Source organism: Adiantum capillus-veneris, chromosome 21 (genome assembly GCF_014529385.1).
Source record: "Adiantum capillus-veneris isolate H3 chromosome 21, ASM1452938v2, whole genome shotgun sequence".
Taxonomy (NCBI): Eukaryota; Viridiplantae; Streptophyta; class Polypodiopsida; order Polypodiales; family Pteridaceae; genus Adiantum; species Adiantum capillus-veneris.
Window position 1 is genome coordinate 18,049,223 of NC_140951.1, and position 12,789 is coordinate 18,062,011.

The following is a 12,789-nucleotide window of genomic DNA, read 5'->3' on the forward strand; positions in this document are numbered from 1 at the left end:
ATTGGTTTGGCACCTTCTTTCAATTGGATATGGTGTTGAGCCACTATTACTCCCTTAATGTGTTCATAATCAGTTATGAAGAGACTAGCATGCTTCTTTAGTACCTGCAAATAGGGTCCTTTTTCTTCTTCTGGTAGGTCTTTAGCTAACATCTCTTCTAGGCCTGTGACGTCCTCCTTGTTTAGAGACTCTTGACTACCCTCTCCTTTAGGGTCTCGTAGTACTATACCCATTACCTCCAAGGAACTAGCATCCTCCTCAGATGACTCACCCTCAGACAAAGAGTAGTTTCTTGTGCTCCATTCGTCCACCGAAGTCTCCATATCCAGGTCTTGTTGTCTACCCTGCTTCATGTCATACACAATTTTTTGTTGCTTGCCACCGGCAACTCAAGGGAACCTGTCTCCCAATATTGCCTGGCCTTCATAGCCATAAGCCAAGGTCTTCCAAGAATTAATGGGTAGCCCTCCCCCTTAGTTGGGATCACATAAGCATTAATTGAGATTGCCACACCAAAAGTTGAAACCTTCACTCCATTAACCTTTCCCACACAAGCCACCCTTACATTCTTTACCATCTTAGCTTGTAAGGAAGTGTGTTCGTTTACTTTCAAACCCAACATGTGCATCAATTTCTCTGTCATAACACAAATCTCGTCTCCACCATCCACATACACATTGGAGACTCACTGACTCTTAATCTTTGCATCAATGACTGGCACAATATCCTTCATGTCTCTTGCACTAATGGAACCAACTGACTTTTCCTTAGCCCTCCTAGTGCTAACCATCTTAGACCAGGTTCTACGCATCTTTGTGGAAAGGTGGAGGAGTTGCTGCCATGAGATCTTTGGTCCTTGCTTACTCACATCTACTATGAGATCATAGGGTATGTATCCCACCCCAAGTGGAAAGTCTTCTACTCCTATGTGCCTCCTTGACCTACTCTTCCTTTTCTTGTCTCCTATCACTTGGGAGGAACCCTCATTCCCTTTATCCGACTCTGAATCTTCCATTTCATCAGTTCTTTGTCTCCTAACTCTCTTTATTGGCATGGCAACAGCTTCCTCCATTTTTGCTTTCCCTTTATCCTTACCATTGTCAAGACTTATGACAGAGACAACCCTATCCTCCCCACCTGATGGTAGTGGAGGGATCTCTGCTGTTGGTGCTTGTGGTGGTGGAGGAGGGGGTCTCAATATTTGAGTTGGTGGAGCCACATGTGCATTTTGTCCATTTGGCGTCCTTGCTTGAGGAGGGGTGACTTGTTGGCGCGGAGGTCGTCTTTGATTACCATTTCCTTGATAGCATTGTGGGTGAGGGCAATAATACATGCCGTGACCTACCTCTCCACAATTGTAGCAAACGTACTCACGGGTTTGCCTTTGTCCTTCTTGTCTATTTTGTTCATTTCTTGGCTGGGGAGCCCTTACACCTTGAACCAAATTGATGGATAGGCTCTCTAGTTGATTCGTGATTTGTTGAAGCAGCTCTTGTTGATATGTAAAATCATCACTAAGCAAGTGCATTTACATCCTAAGGCATGGAACAAACACTTAAGTGAAGCATTTTGGGCTTATAGAACATTTTTTAAAACATCCTTGGGGTATACACCCTTTCACTTGGTTTACAGACAAGAGGCACTACTACCTATAGAAGTGGAGCTAGCAAGCCTCCGAGTTCTAGAGGCACATCAAGAAGATAGTCAACAGAAGCATGTGGAGAGAAGAATCATTGATTTGGAGAGGGTAGGGCTAGATCGAGAGTCAGCAGTGAAATACTATGCGGCTCAAGCAGAGAAGAAGCGAAGGAAGTTGAATCACAACCTTGTCAAGAAAGACATCAAGGAAGGATCTTTAGTGCTCAGATACGATGATCGCTTTGATCCCAAAAAAATGGTAAGTTCTTGCTTAAGTGGGAGGGCTTTTTTGTAGTGATACAGAGGTTCTCAAATGGTAGTTACCAGCTAGGTGACTTAGATGGTAAAGTACATCAGACCCCAGGAAATGGTTGGCAATTGAAGGCCTACCACTGTCGTCTTTCACAGCCATATGTTGGTGGGATCAATGATAAGGTTGGTTCAGAGGAGAGCTCATCATATTTGAGCTCCGACTAAGATAACAACCATGTACATAGTTTATTTCAACAAAAAAAAAAATTTTAAAGGAAAAAGAAAAAAGAAAAAATGTTACGAGTGAGAGCAGATATTGATAATGGATGGGGTATGTCTTTTAAGGGTCTAGGAGACCAGTTGTTTGTCATGGGTGGATACAATCATTCATCGAAAAGGGCTAAAAAAAAAAAGGATGCAGCAATCAAAGGGCAACTACATGGCAAAGAGTCATGATGGAAGTCCAAGATATAACGTTCGCCTATTAAAGGCTTTCATTTACTGTTCAATTGCTTCAAGATTGCAGGTGTGTAATGCACTCCATGAAAGACCATATTACAACACCTTCTAGGGCTAGAGGCATAAAATACCTCTAGCTTTTGGGGGAGGGCTAATGTTGGTGGCTTTTTGCATACACACCCACTCGGTATTTTTCATGTGTATCCTCTCCAAAGAATCCAAATTCTTTTAGTGTATGAACCACCTCTAGCATTTCTATCTTTAGCATTTTTTTCCTACTAGTAGATTTGGCTTGTTTTTCCTATTTTATCTTTCAAAAATAAATAAAACCCATCATATTTATCTTAATAAAAGTGAGAAAGACTTTCCAAATGATTACCTATTTTTCTAATATTTTAACTATTTATTTTCTCATCACTAATTATTTTCCCTTCATTTTGCTATATGTTATTTCCTATTTTCTATTCTCATTATATTTGCATATCTCTATCATCATCTTCTCTTAAATGGTTGCAAGGTGAGTCATGGGTATACATCATGCTCACACAAGGCATCAATGAGTCATCTTTGGAAGCACAAGGAAAGGTAAGGTCATATGGTCCACCAAAAAGACTTTTGGGATGTGGAAAATACATGTTTATTAGCTCGAATTTTAGCACGTAGCTCCACCCCAAATTTGTCAGACTGGCATAAATGCAAGTTGTAGCTCGTGAGCTCATCTCGTTGCTAGTATTTTTATTTTATTTTTTGGAGCTCTAAGCGAGGAGCTATATCCAAAATGATGTGACCCTGTTGGCAGCTCACACTGACAAGTTTGCCTACCCTGTTTTCCCTACTTCCACACACACACAACCACTTTACCCTCAACCCTCTCTTGCCCAACCTTGTAAAAAACTCCTCTTTATCTCTCACATTTTTACATCATTATACCTCACTTACCACATCATTTGGCCTCTAGCTAGAGTGGCCACTCACATGGCTAGAGGCATCTTCTAAGCCTAGTCACCACTTGGCCATCATGCTAAAAACCAAAGTGGTGGGGAGGAGCTTAATCATCACTACACCATCTTCTTTGAAAAATTTAATTGCAATTAGCAATTAACTCCATCTTAATCAAGCTTCCCCTCTCCTATATAAAGGGGCCTCTTCTACACACAAAAGGGACAACACAATAGGGTAACAAGTTGCTAGAGGGTTACACTACAGACACCACCTCTTAAGCCTTGGTGCTTGAGCTTCATGCCTACACTTGGAGTATCTATGGCTGCCCATTAAGTCTCTCTATTGTAAGTATGGTCTTGTGTTGATAGTTACATGGTTTCCTTATGCCATATTTCCACAAATCTCTCTCGTCATTCTTACTCTGACTTATTGTGCATGATGTATTGCTTATCACTTGGTGGTATGTGAACTCCTAGCCCTAAAACTCCCTCTCCATCACTCTCATGATGGAATACGTATACAATACCTAAAACGAAGCCCCATAATTCTCTCTCTCTCTCTCTCTATTTGTTTATGTGTATGTTCAAGGTCATGCAAATGGTCAAGATGGTTCCACTCTCTTCTTCTCCCATGGTGTTGGGGATTAGTGAGTGATGTTTTTATTTAGGTTTTTGGTAGAGTTCTCTCCCTCTCTCTCTCTCTCATGACAAGAAGCATTCCATATGGTCCATTGCATAGTGTGTTACCTACTCACTCTCTTGCGTCCTAGCCGCACACAAGCTAGGTGGTGCCCCCTATCATTTTGGCGGATTTTTCTACCCCATTTCCATTGAGGAGGATCGGCAAGGAGGTGTAGAGGCCACCCCCTGACGGCTGCGCATTGCCATTAATGAGGATCGGCAAGGAGGTGTAGAGGCCACCCCCTGATCGGCAAGGAGGTGTAGAGGCCACCCCCTGACGGCAGCGCATTCCGGCCCTCATACAACACTTGAGAACTTTTGCTTGCATAGTGGGTTGATTGTGAATGAATCCAAAACAAAGGTTATTCTTGTGAAAACCAACCATAAGGAGAAGCCATGCATTCTGTACAACAATGAGACACTTGAAGTTATTGAAAGCTTTAAGTACCTTGGTTTTGAGGTTTCGACCAACCACAAGTGGCATGAACGTGCTATGCATCATTTGGAAGTGGGAAAGAGAGCATATTATGCATTTGAGAACATATATAATGTGGGAAACATTAAGTGTTGGGTTCTCAAAAAGTATCTTTTTGATGCATTGGTGACACCGGTTCTTCTTTATGGAGTTGAAGTGTGGGGCGGGAGCATCTCAAAGTCTACTTGAAAAGAGTTTGAGAATGTCCAAAAGCATTTTCTTAAAAACTTTCTCCAAGTTAAGACACAAACACCATATATGCTCCTACTTCTTGAGTCGGGATCTCTTCCAATTGAGGTTATGGGCATGGAAAGGGTTGTGGAGTACATGATAAAGATGCATCAAACCCCCTCACATTGACATCCTACAATTGCATGGGAAGCAAGCAAAAAACTTCAAAAGATGCATAAAAGCAAGATCTTGAGCACAGGATGGATGCAAGACATAAAGAAGTGGTTTGGGAGATGGGATGCATTACACTTGATACATGATGCTTCAATTGACTCCCAAGTGAATGAAGCTTTTCTACAACGCCAATGCCAATTAGGGCTTGAGAGAAATCCGGTGGGTCACACTTCATACATTACGCCACCCATATTGCCCCCAACTACAAAACCATGTTCTTCGCTGAAAGAGGAAACCGTACTCACACTTACATGATTGAGCCTATCCCCTTGTTGATGATACACACTATCGCAGCCATTCAGCTTAGCTCCCATTTCCTTCGATGCGAAATAGGGCGTTGGGGCAATGGAGAATAGTCAAATTGATTGTGCACATTATGCTCACTGCAAGTTCAAGAGTCTCATTACCACACACTACTAGAGTGCTCAGCTTTTGGTCACATCCGAACTTGCTTCTCTCACATTTTCAGACATGACTTAGACCTACACACTTTCCTCTCCCAGCCATAGTGTGGGCTCTCCATTGCTACTCTCATCACCACAATATTGAAGCATTGAGAGTCACTTATCAGCCATAAATATACTACATCACATGTAACTTTGGTCCCATAAGTCATATTTGACCTCCAAGGACGATAATAAAATCTCTCTCTCTCTCTCTCTCTCTCTCTCTCTCTCTCTCTCTCTCTCTCTCTCTCTCTCTCAGATTTTTTTCAAGCAGAGTAGATTTAACAATCATTACTTTCTTACTGATGTGACACCTTAAGAGCCTCATACCGCATCACACAGTCTCTCTCTCTCTCTCTCTCTCTCTCTCTCTCTCTCTCTCTCTCTCTCTGTGTGTGTGTGTGTGTGTGTGTGTGTGTGTCTAGATTTAATAATTATTACTTTCTTACTGATGTGACACCTGAAAAGACTCATACCCTATTGCACAATCTCTCTCTCTCTCTCTCTCTCTCTCTCTCTCTCTCTCTCTCTCTCTCTCTCTCTCTCTATGCCACACACAAGGAGAAATAGACACCTAAATCAATTTACGACAAGATAAATGCTACCAAAAAGAGAGACAATATGATTTATAAACCAAGATAATCTAAAACATCTTTGTCAAAGGTTCAATTCCTACCCAATCGATATCAACTTCTTGAACTACAATACATGATGGAAAATGTGTCACAAAATTGTACAATCATGGGGCTTTACTCTTAGTTTGGATATGTGCGTTCACGGCTAAGAGCATTGTAGACATGTCTTTTCTTAGCACGGGTTGATGAATGAACATGTTTTCATTTTGGCTCAATCCAAGAACTCTCAAGAAAATGAAGTACACGTGCTTGCAAGCCAAATAAGATTTTTTCTTGACCTCCTTGTCGGTGAAATCAGGGCATGTGCAATAGGGCTCATCCTTCATGTGCACCTCATACACCCCCACATGTCCGTCTACTACATGATGCTCAACTTTGAAGACTTTATGTGATTTGTCTACAATGCATTTCTCTTCAATCACCTTAGCCTTTAAACAAAGAGTGAGACCAATTTTCTTAGTTGCCTCCTTTGAAATGGAAGTCCAAAATTTGACTCTTATGTCATTTCTTAGTATTGAACCACTGCTACCTGCTTTTGTTGAAGAGAAAGTGGAATCACCTCCATCCCTGGGAGGAGTTTGCATTGTTGTTTCACTCTCTCGATCTTTTCCAATTGTCTTCACTTGAAATCCTCCTTCAAGCAGTACCTCAACTTCTTCATCCGTGAGATTTGTTCCTAGACCAACCAACCAAATTGTTGGACGAGGAGCTGGCCTTGGTTCTATATTATGATCCACCACATAGCAATGAATATCATGTCTAAGACAGAACCAAAACCACCATGTGAATATCCCATTTGGATGTTTTCTATACCCCTCAACGGATGATGTAGGAGTCCCTTTACTACATGCCACTATATTTTGTCCACGTCTTTTTCCACTGTTGGGGGTGTCATTGCATGTTGCATGACTGCCAAGAGGGGTTCTTCCAATTTTCCACATAGCTTCATTAACCTTTCGTTCCAAAACACAAAACTTTGGAATTCTGACTCCTATCTGCTATCCCTGATTTTTCCAGTAAAATGATCTTCCTTGGCCTTCTGTGTGTAGTGCGGTCACGTATTTCTGCATTGTACTCTAGTCTATGTGTTGATTTATCCTCAACATCAATCACAATTGATGGCCCTTGCTTTTGCCGAATGGTTTCTTTGTCTCCTTTAGGAGGGGTGCGAGCCTTATACATGGGTGTTCCAGATGTAGCCTCATTTACTACTTTTATCACTTATGCTGGACTAGAGGAAACTCTTTCCTTGAGTCTCTCTAATGAAGGACCCTTTCCAATATGTTTAACTTGAGAGTAAGAAACTGCCTTTGGTCTTTGTAGTATTGCATTTTCCATATCTCAAGTACATGCATCATACAATGAGATTTTATTTTGAACCCTTTGCGTGCAAGCCAGCTACCATGCTTTCTCCCGACCGAGTTGGTTCTTGGAGTGTTTACCCCATCAATACTTCTCCTTATTGCTGTCATGATACTCCCCCGAAGTGCAATACGCACCTCCCACCAACTCAACCAAGTTGTTATCCATGCAATTTTCATTTTTCCACCATTGTCGAAGGAGACAAGACTCCACTGCGGCTGCCTCGTTAGAGGGTGCTAAACGCCACTTTTCACACATGTCTTTGTGAGTTTGTTGAAATGGAGAGACAATGTACTTTGTAGTGTGTGCCACCATACTTTGTTTCCAATGAAAAAGGAAAGATCTCTCTTGATGTCATAGAACATTGTCTTTACCACCATTGAATATGGTGCAAACTGCATTCCAGTTGGCTTGAGCTTTGTCATCCATGAATCCATGGAAGTCCGATCTCTTGCGTCCATTACCCTCCATAACTTCATTTATGTACTGCCAAAAAAGAATTTGTGCTTCCATGTCTTCCTCTTTCATCTCACAAGTTGTAAATATTTAGCAAATATTGCATGCTACAACATAAGACATGTATATTAGTAAACATGTTGTTGATTGTCTCTTAAGATATGTGTGCGCTCCTTGCCGCACTGTCGAAGCAAGGGACTTGCCGATACGCCGCGTGCGAGCTGCAAAAGGCTCCAAGCACACAACAAGCCTAAACTAGCAAGCTCAAGGAAGCAAAGGGTGTGTCACTCACCGCTCCACGCTCGCCTTCGGTGGATTCCTCGCCGCGATGAAGAAGAAGCTGCAGTCGTGCCGCGCTCAACCGCTTCGCCGCCGTCATGCCTTCGTAATGCTCGATCGCACACACACTCTCCCTCTCTCTCTCTCTCACACACACACACACACACAAGGAGGTGAAGAAGAAGAAGATGGAGATGGAGATGGAGCAAGAGCACTCTTCTATTGCACAAATGAGAGAATGAGTAAAAATTAGGTTTAGTTGGCTTTTATAGGAGCTCACCCCATTCACACTTGGGCGCCCATGCTTAGCCAACTAATCCCTAGCATGTTCGTGTTAGAGTGTGCCTCTCATCGGCGATCACTCTTACCCTTTTCCTATTGGTCCGACAAGCCCGGTACCTGACTCTACCAAATACATAATACACGTCCGTCGTAGGTGATAGGGTGTCCGTGTGCCGTGAGGGTTAACATGCCCCCTTCCTGATGTAGATTCCGTCCTCGGAAGCTATTGAGTTGAAGCTGGTTCGTGGAGGTGGAAGAGCATTTGAGATGAATGTCCTTAGCCTTCTTCAGTCACTGCAAAATCAAACAACATTGCCACAGTAATTGCATTCTCTTAAAAAGCATATGCAGTTTTAGGTAGACAAATTGATTGGTCAAAGAATTTCAAACAATTTGTTAGCAATGAACATTAAATTGCAATGTAATCAAATGCATAAACAGATGTAAAGGTAGAAAATTAAACAAGTCTGGGGTCGCTAATTTGACGGTCGAAAGGCACTAGAGATCGAATAGTAATACCATGGGTAAGCTTCTGAATTTCCAGTGGTCAATTAAGTTGTTTAATCGCGAGAGCCAAGTATTGATGTTCGAGGGCTGACTAGAGGCTATATCTAGAAAACCTTGTAGTTAAGCTACCATAAAAGGAATTTCTCATGAAATCATCGCCTGATTGATTACTTTTTCTTTGACTCCCCAAAGTCTTTTCACATTGATTCAATTATGAAGTGGGTGCTTATTTTGTATGCCTTGGGTTTTTTGCTTTTCAAGGAAAAGCGCCCACACTGGGAACCTCTAGGGCTCTAGTACCATAGGCGATACATGTGAGTGAAGTACCAATTCAAGCTGAGATTTCTCTTCCAGCGTAAGATTTTACATTGTGGCACTTTGATTTTTTGTTTGTTCATTTTCAACATTTTAATTTTGTAACTTTGGGGGGTCATATAACACTGTTACCCTCCCCAGGCTCATCACATTAGTAAACTCCTTTTATAATACTTAAACTAAAGGTCACTAGGGTTAAGCCCACTAGAAAGCCCTAGTACATTTCATACAATGCTGCCTAAATCGGATTAAGAACCTAAGTAACCATTGATTATTAGGAAGGCATTCCCCATGGTATTAAGAAAAGATTTCTAATACCTAGCTTGGTCAAACTAGCTTAGTCGAACTGCTTGATTTTTAAACCTAGACAAGTGACTATGACAAAACACTACATTGAATTAAATGTTTGATACTAAGCCAATGCGCTGAATATTATGCTACCAATCACAATCAAAGCAGACAAACATGGATGCAAAAAGATAAGGGCAATGCTAATGGACAAGAAACACCTGTTTGTGTTGATGGTCGCGCTTGATCTGAAGGTTCCATGAAGGTCCAAATCCTAACCACAGCAACACGTTCCTGTACACACTATGAAATACAAACAATACCTCTAGGAGGCACATCAGTGGGAAAAGAGAACTTCGCTAATCTCTCAACTCTAAAACAGAAACACTCCTATCGTACTAATCTTACCTACCCTCCATTACTCAAGTGATGAGGATCAAAGGTTTTTCATGGCATAGGTTTCTGTTTCACTGTACCAGATGTGACATGTGCAGGTTTGAGTCAATGTTTTGACTTTTAATGTGCATACTCGTTTGCTAATTTCTCTTGCTCTTTTTTTTTTTTTTTTGTGAGTATAAAGCTTTATATGTACATTCCCTAAGATTGGTGATATAGAGGTCAGGGAAAAAGGTTGAGAGGGAAGCAAGTGAATGATGACTGTCAGCAAACACTCCCCCCTTCCTTGGGTAGATCATACCATTTGAAATGAGCTTGTCACCCTTTGAAACCAATTGTTCCAGTTGGTAATAGGTGAGGATTTTTGCCAGTAGTTTTCTATTACCCTAGGTGCCTCGTCAAGTTGCAAGGGTGGTAAGGTACTCTCCCAGGATCGAACTTGAAGTGGTTCATCAGGTGATTCTTGAACACTGGGAGGTGTGGATTCTTTTGTAGCTTCATGGAGGTCCACTACTATAGATGGAGGCGGTGTAGAAGCTTTTACCTCTATGGATGTATTACATGAGGAGCTAGAATCTTCATGGGACTCCCCCCTTCCTGAGCTAGGTGGAACAAATCGTTCTTTCTTTGGTACCCAAACTAGCTCGGGAGCGGGTGTGTAGCATTCTGTGATTTTTTTCTTTCCACGATCATTGATTCGTTTTGGAACTACGGGATTGGGCTCACTTGGGTCAGGTGATAGGTAAGAGCACAATCTACGTTTTGGCACCCAGATTTGATCATTTCCTTGATAGTAGCCTTGGGCTTCCAATAGTCGTTTAGGGATCCATCGCAACATTTTCTTACTTTTCTTGGAGCGAGTGGTACGTTTCTTACAAGGCTTCTGTTTTTTAGCACTAGCTATGGTCACTAAAGAAGCTTTAGGGACCCACTTGTATGTTTTCTTCGTTACATTAGGATGAGTCTTGTCAGAAGCGATATGCATTGCTTGTAGCATATTTAAGGGTATAGGCATTTCATCCCCCTCATGTGTTACCCAGGTCGTCCCCCTATTTCCCCAAGTGTCTATGGTTGATGCTAGGTGGACCCAATCCACATTGTCCGACTCAGTCATCCCAGGTAGGATATCCATATAAGGAGAATCTTGGCCAATGTCTGTATCCTTCTTACAAGTGTAACAATATTGTAGTGGGGCTGAGTGAACTGTGGTGTCAGAGCGATGATCAATAATGGTTTTACTCCCTAAGGGGTGTACCTTACCAGTCACCAAATCCACTCTAAGGACAGAGTCTTGGAATTGCAAATAGACATGATTTTTAGACCAATCATGAACCATTTGTGCTTCCCTCATGAATGGTCGTCCTAAAATCATCTCATATGACATAAGGTGTTTAGAGAAATCCATTACAATGAACGTATGTCGTACCTTGTGTCCTAGAACTTTGATCTTAAGATCCTTGAGCATCCCCATAGGTTGGGCTATGGTACCATTTGCCATCTTTACCACAATGTTAGTAACACTGAGGCGGGGTTTTCCCATGGATTCCCAACAATCTTTTGTAACGATGCTAACTCCCGCACCACCATCAAGAATTCCCTTTATAGTTAATCCCTTGGTAGTGATGGGTAGGGTCGCATTAGACTCGTCGCCTTCAAAATACTGCCCTAATTCGTTAATGGGTACCTCGATCACAGACTCGTGTCCATCTAAGTCAAGTGTTTGCACATGATTTTCCTCATCAATCATAATCGAGTCAGGACTATTTGGTTGCGCAAACTGCGGTAATCCCGTTCGTAGATCTCCGTTAAGGAATGCTCGAAGTGCAAGGAATAACTCAGGATCTCCATACAGCTTTGCTATGATCGTGGTTCGGACCTCAGAAGACATGAAGTCCACTAGTTTGGCAACATTCATTGGCGTTTTGCAGGGTGTAGGTCCTTGACTAGGAACTGGTGAGGATGGAATCTCATATTCCTCAATGGGATCAGGTATTCCTTCGTTAAACATCCTTTCCAACAAGAAGGGTGTATGCTCACTTTCTGATGTCCCGTCCTCACTCCCTTCTTGGATGATACTAGATATGGCTAACGGTCTATGGTTCATGTGGGGTGGATGAACTTGCGTGGGAAACACTGTGTCATGAATTTTGACATGCATGGGTTCTGGTTCTAGTTTCTTTTGAGTCTCCTCCACTAAACCTCTTAGATGTTTCACCTGCTCAATCTCGTCTACTGGGTTTGGGTACGTCCCAATCTTCTTTTTACGATTCTTCCCTTTTTGCCCCTGCGGTTTATCTTGGGGGTCTTGGATTGGATTTGGAAACACTTGTGGTGTTTTCAGAGGCTCTTTATGGTTTTCTCTTATTCGGTTTTCATTTGGTTCCATGTTACGGTTTTCTTTGTCGGTCTTTCCCTTTGTGGTATTGGTTCTAGTCTCCATTGTCTCGACTGAATCTGAATCATCCTCGAGGTCATTCATATACACGGGGTCATCTCCTGTTCCTATGTTTGTTTTGGAACTTGGCTTTGAATTTTCCGTATTCTGCGACTTCTTCCTTCGTGTCTTCTTTTCCTTTGCTTGGATAACTAAAATGGTATCTCTCTCTTCGAGGATATGGCCTGGCCCTTGAAGCATGGACCGTGTAATCGCATAAGCGGGTGCGACGGGTGGTATTGGCGATGTCACACTAGCAATTTCGACCAAATTCAGGGGTGTGATTTTAGGCGCATTTGGGTTATAGGGGCATTGGGCAATCAAGTGATCTATGCCACAACGATTACATGTGAGTATTGGCATTGCAGACGTGCTCCCTTGATTCATTTGCATCTGTGCAGCATTCTTTTGCAGCCTAATAGGGCACTCCGCTGCTCGATGTGGTCCACCACACTCGTAGCATTGAAGAGGTGGCCTCCTAGCCTGGGTGTTTATATTTTGACCTCTGGATGCGAGAGCAGCAGCTTGATAAACCGGC

General features: G+C 42.3%; 1 pseudogene; it reads right to left on the reverse strand.

Moving 5' to 3' along the window:
• Positions 1–349: 349 nt before the first annotated feature.
• Positions 350–1,015, reverse strand: LOC147430612 (uncharacterized; annotated as a pseudogene).
• Between the last annotated feature and the right edge of the window lie 11,774 nt (positions 1,016–12,789).